At 39.1% G+C, this 12846-nt stretch overlaps 1 protein-coding gene across 2 annotated transcripts in view; it reads right to left on the bottom strand.

The window, feature by feature from the left end:
• Positions 1 to 12846, bottom strand: part of MCTP2 (multiple C2 and transmembrane domain containing 2) — a 116815-nt gene that overhangs the window by 23193 nt on the left and 80776 nt on the right. The gene's annotated exons all lie outside the window — the stretch shown is intronic.

The following is a 12846-nucleotide window of genomic DNA, read 5'->3' as shown; positions in this document are numbered from 1 at the left end:
GATGATCAGCAAATGCATCTTCACATTAATCCACCTGTGCTCTTGGCACAGCAGCACAGAGCAAGGACTGTCACCTTGCAGGAGCAAGGCCTTGGGTTGCACATCATGCATTATTTTGGACAGGGTTCCAGTCAGCCTAGTTAGACTCCATTCTCATGCACAGTATATTCTGATGTCACTGGTTCTTTGGAGCCTCTTCTCCTAAAAACCAGTGTAAGTGTGTGTTTGGACTGGTATCTGACAAAACCCACTAAAAGCAAAACCAGAAGCCAAACTATACACAAAGAACATGATGGGGATCTAAAAAGCACACAGGATTTTTCCAAAGAACTGTATCAAGCAAAACTGCAATCCTATCTTACAAGTACCAGCAACACCTGAACAGACTGCAAACTTGAGGGGTTGGCAATGGAAAGTTAATAAACTAAATCCAGAACTGCCATAAAATGTATGTTGTGATCCCATTTCCTTTTCTACTCATACATAGTGTTTCCAGAGCTGTCTAATGCTGGTAGCAACTTGAAGCTATTTTAAGCAATCTCCTTCAAAGACAAGGCACAAACACATTTTTCTGATTTTTTCTTTCCCCTAAAGAAGCTGGTTTGATCAGAAACTACAATCACGTTTTTAGAATAATACAGGTAAATGGAAATGAGCCAAATCCAGTAAAAGTATTTCAAACAACAACAAAGGGAAAACTCCATGGGTGATGAGGAAGCTAAATCTCTACCTCCCCTCATCCTTGGCCTGCCAAATACTACAAATAAAGACAATGCTGGCAGTTGCAGAATGGGATATTTATGGCAATGTATTTTGTGTTAAGGACCTGAAAGTGTAGCCACACTGTACCAAAGAAACACTCTCAATTGCATTCAACAGTGTGAGAATTTACACCCCCAAAAAACAGCAGCTGTTTTAGCTTTTTAAACAAAAATACTTGTCTGACATCAGCCAAATGGCCAGTTAATACCTACCATGGGCCAAACATAAACCAAGAAACAATGCCTGTATCCATAACCTTGCCCAAACAGCACTTGCATTTTCTGGAGTGCACCTGATTTCATGTTAGCTGTTGCTATGCAAGGAATTACACTGTCATCCTGTTCCTGGCATTTGTTGGCCAGTAAAGCAATCTTTGAGATATATTCATTTACAAAATGGGCTGACATCCAGGAAATATATCCCCATGCTATTGATTTGCAGCACAGGAATGTGGAAGACGATTTGGTTGGTTTTTTTTGGTTTTTTTTCCCTTTTTGATCCTGTTTTTCAACATAGTAAAAAATTAGAAGTGATAATGATTCACACAGCCACATTTAGTATGTAAGCAAGGCAACAGAAACACATGAATCCAGGCCAAGAATTGGTACTTGATTTGTCTTATAGGAGTCTTGCATAACTTTAGCTAATAAAACCTTCAAAAATTTTGATATTCCCAGATAAAAACATCTCCCATAAATGAAAAGTTCTAACCTGAACAAGTTCCTCTGAAGCTATTCCAACTCCCTTGGATGAATATATGCTTGTCTTTTAAGACAAAGTGAAGGTGCTAACAGCTTCTGTCCTACCCTAAATGTTACTTCCAAGAACGAGGACCTGTCATTGTACATATCTCCACAGGTATCTTTCTCATGTACACACAGATTAAAAAAAAGGGCATACATATAAGCATATATCCAATCCTTACCTAAATTCCTTTCATAGAAATTAATATTTCCAGGTATTAATTTAAAACATTTGCCTCAGCCCATGGGAGGGAGTTGCATTTGCACAAGCAAACTCAGCCTTCTCTTGATGCAGCAAAAAGACCCCACCAGCAGCCAGCCAGGCAAAGTCCTACAAGGAGTCAATGAAGCTCTTGAAGAACCTCTCTTCATTCACTCAATTGCAGGACTTGACCCAGTTTTAGTGCATCTGTCACCATCCCATGTGAACATCACCCTGCTCAGCTGCAAGTGCAACACAACCTTGCAATCACAGGTCACTCAGGCAAGCTACGGAATCAAGACCCTGGTGATTTTAGATCTTACAGTACATTTTGTGTATTATTAAGTTTCAGACCTCAAATAAAGCTTCAAACTTAATTACACAATCTCACTGTAGGCTCAATGGGTAGCTGAGGCATGCTGTTTCTTCCTTTCTAGTGCTGACTGGTTAATCAGCTGCTGAGTTATAACTCAGACAGTGAAGCTTTGATGGAGCTCCCACATCTCCTTAACAAGAGCTGCTTTCTGCTATTGCCACAGTACAGGGAACTTTCATTACTGTGACACGACACAGACACAAGACAAATTGATTTAGCTATTCAGAAATTATTTAGCCTCGGAGGTATGGGAAATGATTGCTGTGAACATACAGTACATAATAAAAGTTCAGAGCGTGTTTATAGAGCGAATAGAAATATTTCTGTTGTTCCAACAGCCTTTTGAGTAGTTCTGCAGCATCAGTTTTCAAAGCAGATCCCAAGCAGGCCCATGTCCTATTTTATCAACTTTCAGGCAGTTCCCTGACACTGACCACAGCACCAGCAGCCCTGTGACACAGATACCCACTCCCCAAATGACAAGGTCTTCAATCATGGGTGTTTTTACTCTCTCCTCAGTGATACTTTATCCCTGGGAGAAGGTCTTGAATTATGCTCCCTAAATTATTTTCTTATCAATATTTTTTTTTGCCAAAACTCAAGAATGCTTCAGTTGCTGATGTAAATAATGGCTAATGCAAGGAAGAGTATCTTCTTGATTTCTTGTCATCCTCAGTCTGCCTTTTGCCTGTTACATAAACCAGCAAGGGAATCCATTAACAGGTTCAGATCACTTTCCCAGTACCACAGAAGTCAGGGACACAAACCATGGCCCTGCTTCAAATGATCCAGTTTCAACAAACCAATTAATTCTTCAATGTTTCTCGTTGTTAAACCAAGTTCTGTCAGACAGAATCCATTACATAATTGATACTTTTTCTGCTGGGCTTCACACTGTGCATGGGAGAAGTTAAAAGCACAGCAGCCAATTTCTAAAGTAAGAGTTAAAGTAGCAGAAACAAGTTTTCTTCAGTACTCCTTTTAGTGCAATTTGGGAGTATAAAAGCCTATTATAGAAGTGAGCACTTTAATTCACAGCATTCTAAAACAATGATCAAAATAGAAACAGGAATGTGATAGACCTAGCTAGAGGGAAAAAAAAAAAAAAAAGAGCTCTTGAAACTAATATTTAGACTAGAGCTCTACCTAAAAGACAACAGCAATATCACAGCCTTGGAGAAAGGACCACTTGATTTCAGCTGATTAATGTGTTGCTATTTCAAAGGGCCTAATAACTACAAGTTAAAGCTCTGGAGGTTTGGGAGCCGTTTCATCTGAAAATCATTGAAGAGGGGTCCAACTGTTCCTGTCAAGAAGCATGGAGTTTGAACAACCATGAGAGTGGCCCTTTTGACAGCAGTACAAAAGATGAGAGAAGGCAGTCTCAACTGAAAGTAAAAACAAACCCTTAGAAACACGTTTCAAATCTGGTTTTTCTGCCGCTCTGGTTCCAATTTAGCATCTGACTATTAAGACCAGATTTTGGACGGGTGTCTACTAAAATATGCCCATAAAACATTTGTCACCAGCAAACCCACAGCCATGGGATAGAACAGTTTTAAGAGGCTTAGAAACCTAGTGTAAGATAGGATTTTCTGCGTGATTTTTCTACACAGTAATTACAGTTTTTCTAAGGGTAAAATTAACAGGACTTTTTTGACCTGCAAGCCTTTATGGTGCAGTGAGGGTTGCTGTGTTGTGTGACAGAATAACTCTTGGACAACACCAGTGATGGGAGGAGAGGGATTCATTCTATCAGATGGAAGAAATAAAAGTGAAAAGAGATTAAACGCATGCGAGGAACCTGTAGTAAAAGTTATTTTTTCAGTCAGTGTAGGCTCCAAGGCTAATGAAATGCCTCATCAGCAGAGCTGTGAAAAATATTGTTTGAAACTCCAAGATTCAAAAGCCACAATTTAACTGAACTCTAAACTTCCAACAGCTTCATCAAAAGTTTCCTTGTGATTTATAAACACATTCTGTGGAACTTGTGAAGGCAGGAGAAACACTTGGGCTGATAATGCTGTGAACGTCCAAGTTTGGGTTTTGAACTAAACTAAACCAAACCAAATCAGCAAATTTGATTTAAGACAGACAGATGTGCTTCTCCTTATTTACAGGGTAGAGGAATTAAGTATTTTTAACTTATTTCTGGGATTCACAGTTTCAAGTTGCCATGTAAGCACAAATGAACCCTATAAAAATAGTGAAATTTTTGAGAATAAATATTCAGGGACAAATTCTCTATTTTTGGGGGGTTTCTAAGCTTTCAGTCCCTCTGTTCCAGACAAAATACAGGATATTAGCCAATAACATAAGATACTGGCTCCCCAAAAGGGCACTCGAATCCCTTGGAGGCAATAAGCCTGTCGACAACAAATTATTTCTGACAGACACTTATTCCTGCCCTTAGACAGGGAGAGTACAAGAGTAGAGGAGAGAATGAACACACTCACAGAGAGCAGTACATTTGTGCATATGTGCATATATAGCTGTGCATATGGAGCCATCTCTTCCAGATATGGGCAATATGGATTGGAACACAGCAGTGCTGAGCCTCCACTGACAAAAATCAGGGTGCCTGGTGAGGGCCCAGCCTGATGGGAGTGCAGCAATGAGGCTTGTGCTCTTGGGCTGGCTTTGCATGGAATAGTGAGAGTATTAAAAAAAAGAAGCCATTAAAAAGAATAGCAGTTATCTTAATACAGCCCCCATCTCACAGCACGGCAAAAAAAGGCTGAGGAAACCATGCAGCATGTATTTCCCACTAAAGATCCTCTTCCAAAGATGCATTCCAGAATTGTTGTGACTGGTACTCTCCTTCCCACATCCACCTGATGCTCCCTCCCTGCGTGCTCTTCCTGCACTTCACAGCCGCCAAACTGGAGCTCAAGGAGGGTCAGTTCTGAGCAGAGTCACTCCCTCATTGCAATGCAGTAATGGAGAACGTGGCAGGAAGAGAAATTATACTTAAATAAACCAGCACTGGCAGAAGAAACCTATTTACTTTAGATTCAATTTGTTTTTTGTGTCCCTGGCAGAAGAACGGGGAGCATCTCAACGGCGGCGCGGAACGTGCGCTGTATTGAACGGCAACCACCAAAATCAAAAATGACCTGAAGGAATACAGGGCTTTAAATATTTATGCCTCATTACAAATTATCTCTGCATTGCTCCACACACCAGCGTACAACTTACTAATTTTTTTAAGAGTGTACCACGAGGCAAAAAGCTCTTTGAAGCAAGTGGAAGCACAACCAGAATCCAAATGCAAAGACAGAAAAAATCCACTTCAATATCCAAAAAGCCAAACCAAAGAATCAAGCTGTGCCCCAAAAAACCTCAGTCTGCCTAACGTGTGACTGCATAGAACTGAGAAGCAGAAATAAAGGATATGTTTGCACAATTTGTTACCATGTGCATCAAACCAATGGTTTTTTTCCTCAGGTAATGCTTTGGATAACAAACAAGAAGTCATGTTTGCCCAGCCCAGTTGTCTGCATAGGCTAAATGACACAAAGCCATGTCCTGCTGCCATATCCACATCCCAACTCTTATTTTCCCAACTGCATCTTGCTGAGTGAATGGCCCAGGATGAGCTCAAGGGGGAAAAGGGGGCCCCACCTTGTTGGGAGGTACCCAACTCGTGCTTGACAATTTGTGTGAGGATTCAACAAGGAAAACAAGCAAAAGAATAAAGCCTGGGGAGGATGGGAACTCTGCTCAGCATGGTCACAATTTTACCAAATATTCAAAAGCAAAAGAAAAAAGTCAATGCTCCCCACTCCCAACAAAAAAAAAAAAAAAAGAGATGCAAAATCAACAAAAATAGTCCCAAAAACACGCAAAAACACTCATACTGTTTAAGTCAATATGTGTTAGCGCCTTTTTTGTCATTGCCTGATTTAGACTCTTCAGGGGGATCTCATTTTCTCTGCTGCTGGTAGGAAGTAGAGACTCATTTGTGTTTTAAATGAAAGCTGTGATTCATGTGCAATCACAGGACTCTTAAGAAATAGTGCTTTAAGAAGAAGCATGTTCTGCAAAAGTCGCAGAGAAATCAGAAGAGCTGACAATATTGCAATCTGTTCTCCACCATCCTCTTGGGACACTGCCGTTGGAAACTCCATCAGGGAAGGTTGGGATGCTACACTCAAGACTGCAAACACTTACAAAATGTCCCCACTCTGAGCCTGAATTACTGTTGTCATTAACACGTTCAATGGATTTATCCCCTACTCATAACAATGCCTGGAATCAGAAAGAGAAAACAACAAAACAAAAACTAAGCTAATTAAAAAGCAACGGTTTTCTTTCATTCTGATTATTTTAGTTACATTAATGAGGTTATCCAGCCTACAAAAGTGGAACCAAGATCCATGGATATATTTCTGCAATGAGGAGGTCGGGAAGAGGCACTCAGTCTAAATTTATTTCACTGAACTCACCACTTGCAAAGTCTGTGTGCAAGTTAAGATTTCTATATTGCATTCCAGCTATTTGACAATTACCTGGCACAGTGGTCAGTGTGGATGATAATTTCCAACACAAAGGGGTGCATGCCTGGGGGTGTCACCTTGTCCTCTAAACATGCACATCCAACCCCCAAACCCAATGCCCACAAGTCTAGTGGGTGCCCCTGTCCAATTTTCTTTATCCCTAATCCCTAAGAGAGGTTAAAACAAAATCAGCTCCAACACGAGTTTTGGGATCTGTATTTATGTACATACAAGAGTTTTAGAGTAAAAGATTTCAAATCCTTTTAGGTGGCAGACACAGAAGGAATAGCTGTTTGCCAACATGCTGACTGGTCTAATTTTTCCCTCATGCTTTTATCTAACGTATTTTACATTTCCTGTGCCAAGTAAAATACAGTTAAGACCCTCAAGCAATAAAGCTTAAAATCCAAAAAAAAAAAAAAAATTACAACAGTTTTCTATGTTTGGGGGTAATCCTCTGGGGAATAAATCTGCATGCTATTTCTAGAGGGGTTACTATCACAGACCAAGGTGACTGGAGAAGATCCCAAAACAAAGAGGGAGTGACATGCAAGAAAAAAAAAAAATCTGTTATTTTATATCGTGGATAAATTAAATGGTCATTTTTAATTCTAATGTTTTGGTTTGTTTATCATCAGGGTCATAGCTGAGGAATTATTCTCATACACAAAGTTATAATCTATTTGCAGGGAAGACAGACATTATGCAAGTTAAAAGCCTGATCTTATAGTAAATAATTCTTCCAAAAAGCATCAGAAAAAAATATTTGTGCTATTTAAAAGAAGGCAAAAATGTAGGCAAATTTCATTTACTCTGGATAAAGTGAACACCTTAAAAGGGTCATGAAAAAAATTATCATTAGCTGAGCTGATAAATGTCCACTTATTTGGAGATATATTTGTGAACATTTTGAGAAACATTAGCAGCAAGGGACAGATGGTGACGTAATTGTTCAGCAGCAGAAGGAGGGGTGGTGGAAATGCTCTTAAATTTGGGCTCTCAACTGGGTTCCAATTGGTAAAGAATGAGAATCTTAAATGATATGTTTAAACTACTTTAATGACTCCTCCTCCGTGTTCATAATGCAAATTAGAGCTGAATGAGTAAAGGAAAAAGGGCTCTCAAATAAAGCAAACATGTAAATTAAACTGTGTGCAGGGAGAAGCACACATAAGGTTACTTCCCTGGCATCTCCAGCTCTGGCACAGGGGGAAAAAGAAAAAAATCAAAAACCAGGCTTGTAGAACCTGGCAATAAACCCAGTCAAACAAGGAACAGATCATTGCAACACCATTGGTGCAAAATTGCCTGGTACCCTCTTTTCCAAAACCTCCAGTCCTAAGAAAACATTTCCAAACTGAAACAGAGCAAAGGAACAACAACAAAAAAAAAAAAATTTAAAACTAACTAGTAAACCAAGACCACAAACCCAGAAATCTAAAAACACCTCTAAAGCACATATAAAGCAGTGAGATGATATCCTTTCAGAAAAAGAATTCCAGATTATTTATTCTCTGTCCTTAAGATGTACCTGGGATTCCCCAGCACAGCCCCATGCCGGAGCCCAGAAGGTCTCTTCATCTTCATTTCCCACAGTGAAGAGGAGAAATGTAGTTCAATACTGAACCCCAGCCCTCCCCACACCTGACACACACCCAGGACACCAGGAACAGTGTGATTACACAACACTTAAACAATTCCAGCAGGTTCATCATCTGCAGTGTGACAAAATTGCTGCATTACAGAATAAATGCATGAAGCTGACTGAGGCTCACTGTAATTACACCCTGGATGTGTTACCATTGTAAGCTAACAGCAGTGACACACAAAACCACCCCCTGTATATTGACAGCATGACTATGTAATAGAGATTTTCCACTAGAGATTTTCAGACCTGTAGCATCTTGCTTTCCAAAACACAGAATAATCTTAAAAAAAAAAAAAAAATTAAAAATCGCAAGACTCCTGCAATTCCAGGCAGCTGTTCAGGTAAAACTAAAGCCAGAAGATTGTTTATTTTAATAAAGCTATTATATGTGCTACTCCAAATTAGGAATGGCAGGAGACTGGGGGATGCCTAAACCATCACCACCTGTTTGCCCTGAAAATCAATTAAAGTCACACTATCACAGCAATCCCTTCCTAGCTAATAAAAGTTATACAGCTTCAACATGCAGCTTTAGGTGCTTTGTGGGAATGTGCCTGAAATCTAAATCCTGAGTCTCACATTACTTCAACACTAAACACAATTCTGAACCACTGTAAAACTTGCTTTTTTGGGGTTAGAGAAGGTGTTAAGAAAAAAGAGATCCCGAAATGCTGTTTTGATGCAATAGATTTAACTAATAATCAGTAAATTCTAACGATTCAGCCAAGAACATTATATAGAGTTTGAAGTAGGAGAAAACTGAAGTCCTTTATGACACATGCCTGTTCAACATATTCTGTGCTGCAGAACAGATCCAACTTTGCAAGTTGAAAGCAAGGGCAGTAGAGACATCCCAAGTGTTTTAGTAATTAAACGAATATGCATAATGAACCATATGCCCAAAGGGCCTGTTCTTCATGTGGGCCAGATTTTTGTTTGAATTTTTAATTTTTATATACAGATGAAACATTTCATGTAATATAGCAACAGTGCAAAGGAACATGCTATGCAGGAAGGGAAGGAGGAACTACCCATCTGAGAACGATCAGAATACACTTGATGAATTCTGCTCCTCAATTTCCGATTCAGAGCCAAGAGGGCTTTAAAAAAAAAAAAAAAAGAGAGAAAGAAAGAAAAAAATCCTTTTCTCCTTTGAACAGCTGTATTACTCATCTGCTCAGAGTCTAGAAAAGAGGCATTGAATATATGTATATTTATATAGGTCATATTTATACATTTATGTGTGAAATGGATTTGATACACCAACACATTTAGATGCTACAAGACTAGCAAAAACACAGACACTATCAACTTGAAAAGCTTCTGATCCACCAGAAAAAATAACTACAGGATGGCTCTCTGGTCGGCAGAGCTGTCACATTGTGTGAGATGCAGTGAAACAGGACACACTCACATCTGTCTGTGAAACAGGAACGGGCATTTTGAAAAAGATGGGTCAAATTCCACTCTTGTTACAGTAATGTTACCCTACTGTGAACGTGAGGATACCACAGCCTTGTTGCAGAAATATCAAATCTCCCAAGTCCTCCTGGGGTGGAGCTGTGCTTCTCCCTTCTCAGTAACATTTACCTTTTTTTCCATCTCTTCCCCTTAAAGTACTTTACAAGTAAATCAGCATCCTTTGCAAACAATAAGCTATTTCAAATATCTAGGCTGCCAAATAATAAATTGGTTCTTTTAAGTGGTTGTGATCCACTGGGCAAATTTCTATTTTGCTTCAAAAAAAACCAGTGTCAGGGGTCAGGTACTTGTCAGTGTGGACATTCTGGTTCAGAAGCAGAAAAACTTTCCTGCCTTGGGCTTCACCAGCTTTCTGAGTAAATTTTTGTTTCAGGCTTTATGGACCAAGAGAACTCAAATGCTGATCAGACTTAGTGGGGGAGAGGAAAATGCCTGGAGCAAATAGCAGGGCGCCTCCCAGTAGCTGAGGTGTGGCACTGCCCTGGGATGAGCAAGCTGTGGTCTGAGCCCCACAGAGGTGTGCTGGGGAAGCACCAGCCCAGCAATAAGGGATGGAGACCACTGCTGAATTAAAAGGGTGACTTCCATCAAATTCAGCAGTTAAACTTTCCATGGGACTTCAGGATCTCCTATAACCAAAAGTAAGTGCCATGGCAATGTAGGAGCAACCCTGGTCTGAGGACTTGCAGTATTAAAAGCTGAAATAGTTGTAAATAGTGGCATTCATTGCTCTCAGTCCTAATTCAGGCTGTGCTTTTGCCACTGCTTGGTTTGCATGATCTAGTGGTCTCCATGGGAAGACAGATAAACTTCAACAGCTGTCAGAAGACAAAAATTGACAAGGAGCATCACCTTTCCTGACTGTTTAAATCCTTTAAGGAAGTGTTGGAGCAATTAGAGAGGGAGTTTAATCTTTGCAGAGTGCATTAACACTCTCCGACCTCGCAGACAATAGATCAGACCTCAGACACATAATGCTTCCCCAAGGCTTTTTAACCAGAGCATTTGATCTCATCCCCACTCTGTGTGCCTGACTATAGGTATCAGTGTGGGAGACAGGATTCATTGGGCACTAAAGGACCACTGGCTCTGCCAGTATTCATCCAACTTTCAAAAAAGAAAGCAGGAATTGCTTTCATTGCAATGCATGCTGCTGCAGAAGTACTACTTCCCAGAAGAAGGGAAAAAAAAAAAAAAAGAAAAAGAAACAAAACAAGATTAAAACCATCCAGAGTAGCTCTGCAAAATGTCTTCATTTTTATTAATCTCATATTTCCTTTCTACTGCCACTGTTTATTTCCCAGCTTTGGAATATAAATCTATTTTTTTTAGAAAAAAAGCTTAGATTAGTTTTTTATTCATAGAAACAGTTATCTGATAATAATTTCAAAATACTTCATTTCTTAACCCCTGCAGAGGGACTTAAGGGAAAGGGAATTAGGAAGACAGGTCTAGTTTATTAAGGAAATTGAAATATATCATTGCAAATAATTTTCCCAAATGTGTACATGGAAGTATCTGGGGAAGTTTTCTTAACTGCTAGAACAAGTCATCATCTCATTCCTGATGGGCATGTTCAGTTAAAAAAAAAAAAAAAAAAGAAGCTAATATCACTGTATCAATTATGCATTTCCCATTTAATATTCTAAACATTTTAAGAAAATTTGCTTAGTGCAAATTTTTAATGGAATTAGACTTTCTTGCCATCATGTTCTGACAGCAGCCACATCTCCTATGGCCCATACATAATGGGGGGATAAAAGCAGCTCACTGGATTCCCACCCCCTGCCAAAAAATGGGTGCTGCAGTCTCCCCAAGCACTGGGGGCTCTCCCTCCCATGCCATGCATTTGAGGCACCCTTATGGCTAAAAATATTTAGATGAGGCTAATAATGCTTTTCACTAGCAGCAGGATTTTGTTTTACTTTTGTAGACCTACAAAAAGTGCCTTTTTGTGGAGTACCTGCACTACAAAAAGGTTTGGCTGCTGTTGAAATGGGTATCTCAAATTTGCCAAGCCAAGTGCATCACAAATGACAAAAAGGTCACATATACCCAGTATATTTAAAAACAAGCAAGCCTTCAAAGTCAAAGTGTAATGCAGTTATTTCTAATCTGAACAAACAATAGAATGCATCTAATGAAAGCTGACAATTGGCTTTGATACAGAGATGTGCTGCTCTTCTCTTCCATTAAAAGATGAAAGCTGAAGGAAAGTACAGAAGACAGTGACTTCTCCCAAAACAAAAGTAGAAAGTTCTGAACCTGAGCTAGCAAAGTAGTTAAAGGCTGTTTTAGTGAAGACTTTTGCTCACCTTTGGCACTCATCTCTCAGTAAACATGCTGACTTTACATGGGTAATGCTAAAGGTAAAATAAATCAGCATATTAGACTGGTACAAAGCACTACATGTTTTACATATTTATTAACACTTCTCAAAATCACAGCACTACCTTTAAAAAATAAAAAAGTGAAAAAAAACCACAGAAAAACACCAAAAGAAATCAGCCAAGCTTGACTACAGCGTGGATGCCACAATTAAGAACAACAGATTTAATTTTCATGAAGTTGTGGGGGAAGAGATCAAAACTCTATTGATGTTATTGGTAGCAGTGCAAACCTTTACTGTGGAAGCAGTCAAATTCATACATAATTAATAGTAAAGATTTTTGTTTTTTTTTTTTAAATCAGATTTCTGGGGTTTTGCAGTCGTCTCACTGCTCCAGGTTTATTTCCAACTGAACATTAACAAAAAAAAAATAAGGAAGAGGCATACCCTGATTTAAGGTATTTTTACTATTGCTGCTATCCTCAAACAACCCAAAAACTTTCTGGTTACTTAAGAATTACCTCTAAGTTAAAGCACATCTCAGTTGCTAATAAAGAAAAGTAAAGCTAAATGAGAACAGGCTTTTTAAAAAGTGTATTTGCTCTGCAGCTAATCTCTTTTTATTTCAGAACTTGTAAAGGATCCAACTCTTTCTTATTTTAAATAAAATAAAAAAAAAAAAATAAAAAAAAAAGCCCGACAAGCAGAACGCCTTAAGAGAAATCCCTCAAGGTGTATCTGTCTCCATCATAAAACCAAAATGTTGCATTACCTTCAAATAGGAAATTTCTTCCAGTTGTCACGA

Source organism: Oenanthe melanoleuca, chromosome 10 (genome assembly GCF_029582105.1).
Source record: "Oenanthe melanoleuca isolate GR-GAL-2019-014 chromosome 10, OMel1.0, whole genome shotgun sequence".
NCBI classification, from domain to species: domain Eukaryota; kingdom Metazoa; phylum Chordata; class Aves; order Passeriformes; family Muscicapidae; genus Oenanthe; species Oenanthe melanoleuca.
The sequence above is the reverse complement of the archived record's forward strand: the minus strand, read 5'-3'. Positions and strand labels throughout refer to the sequence as shown.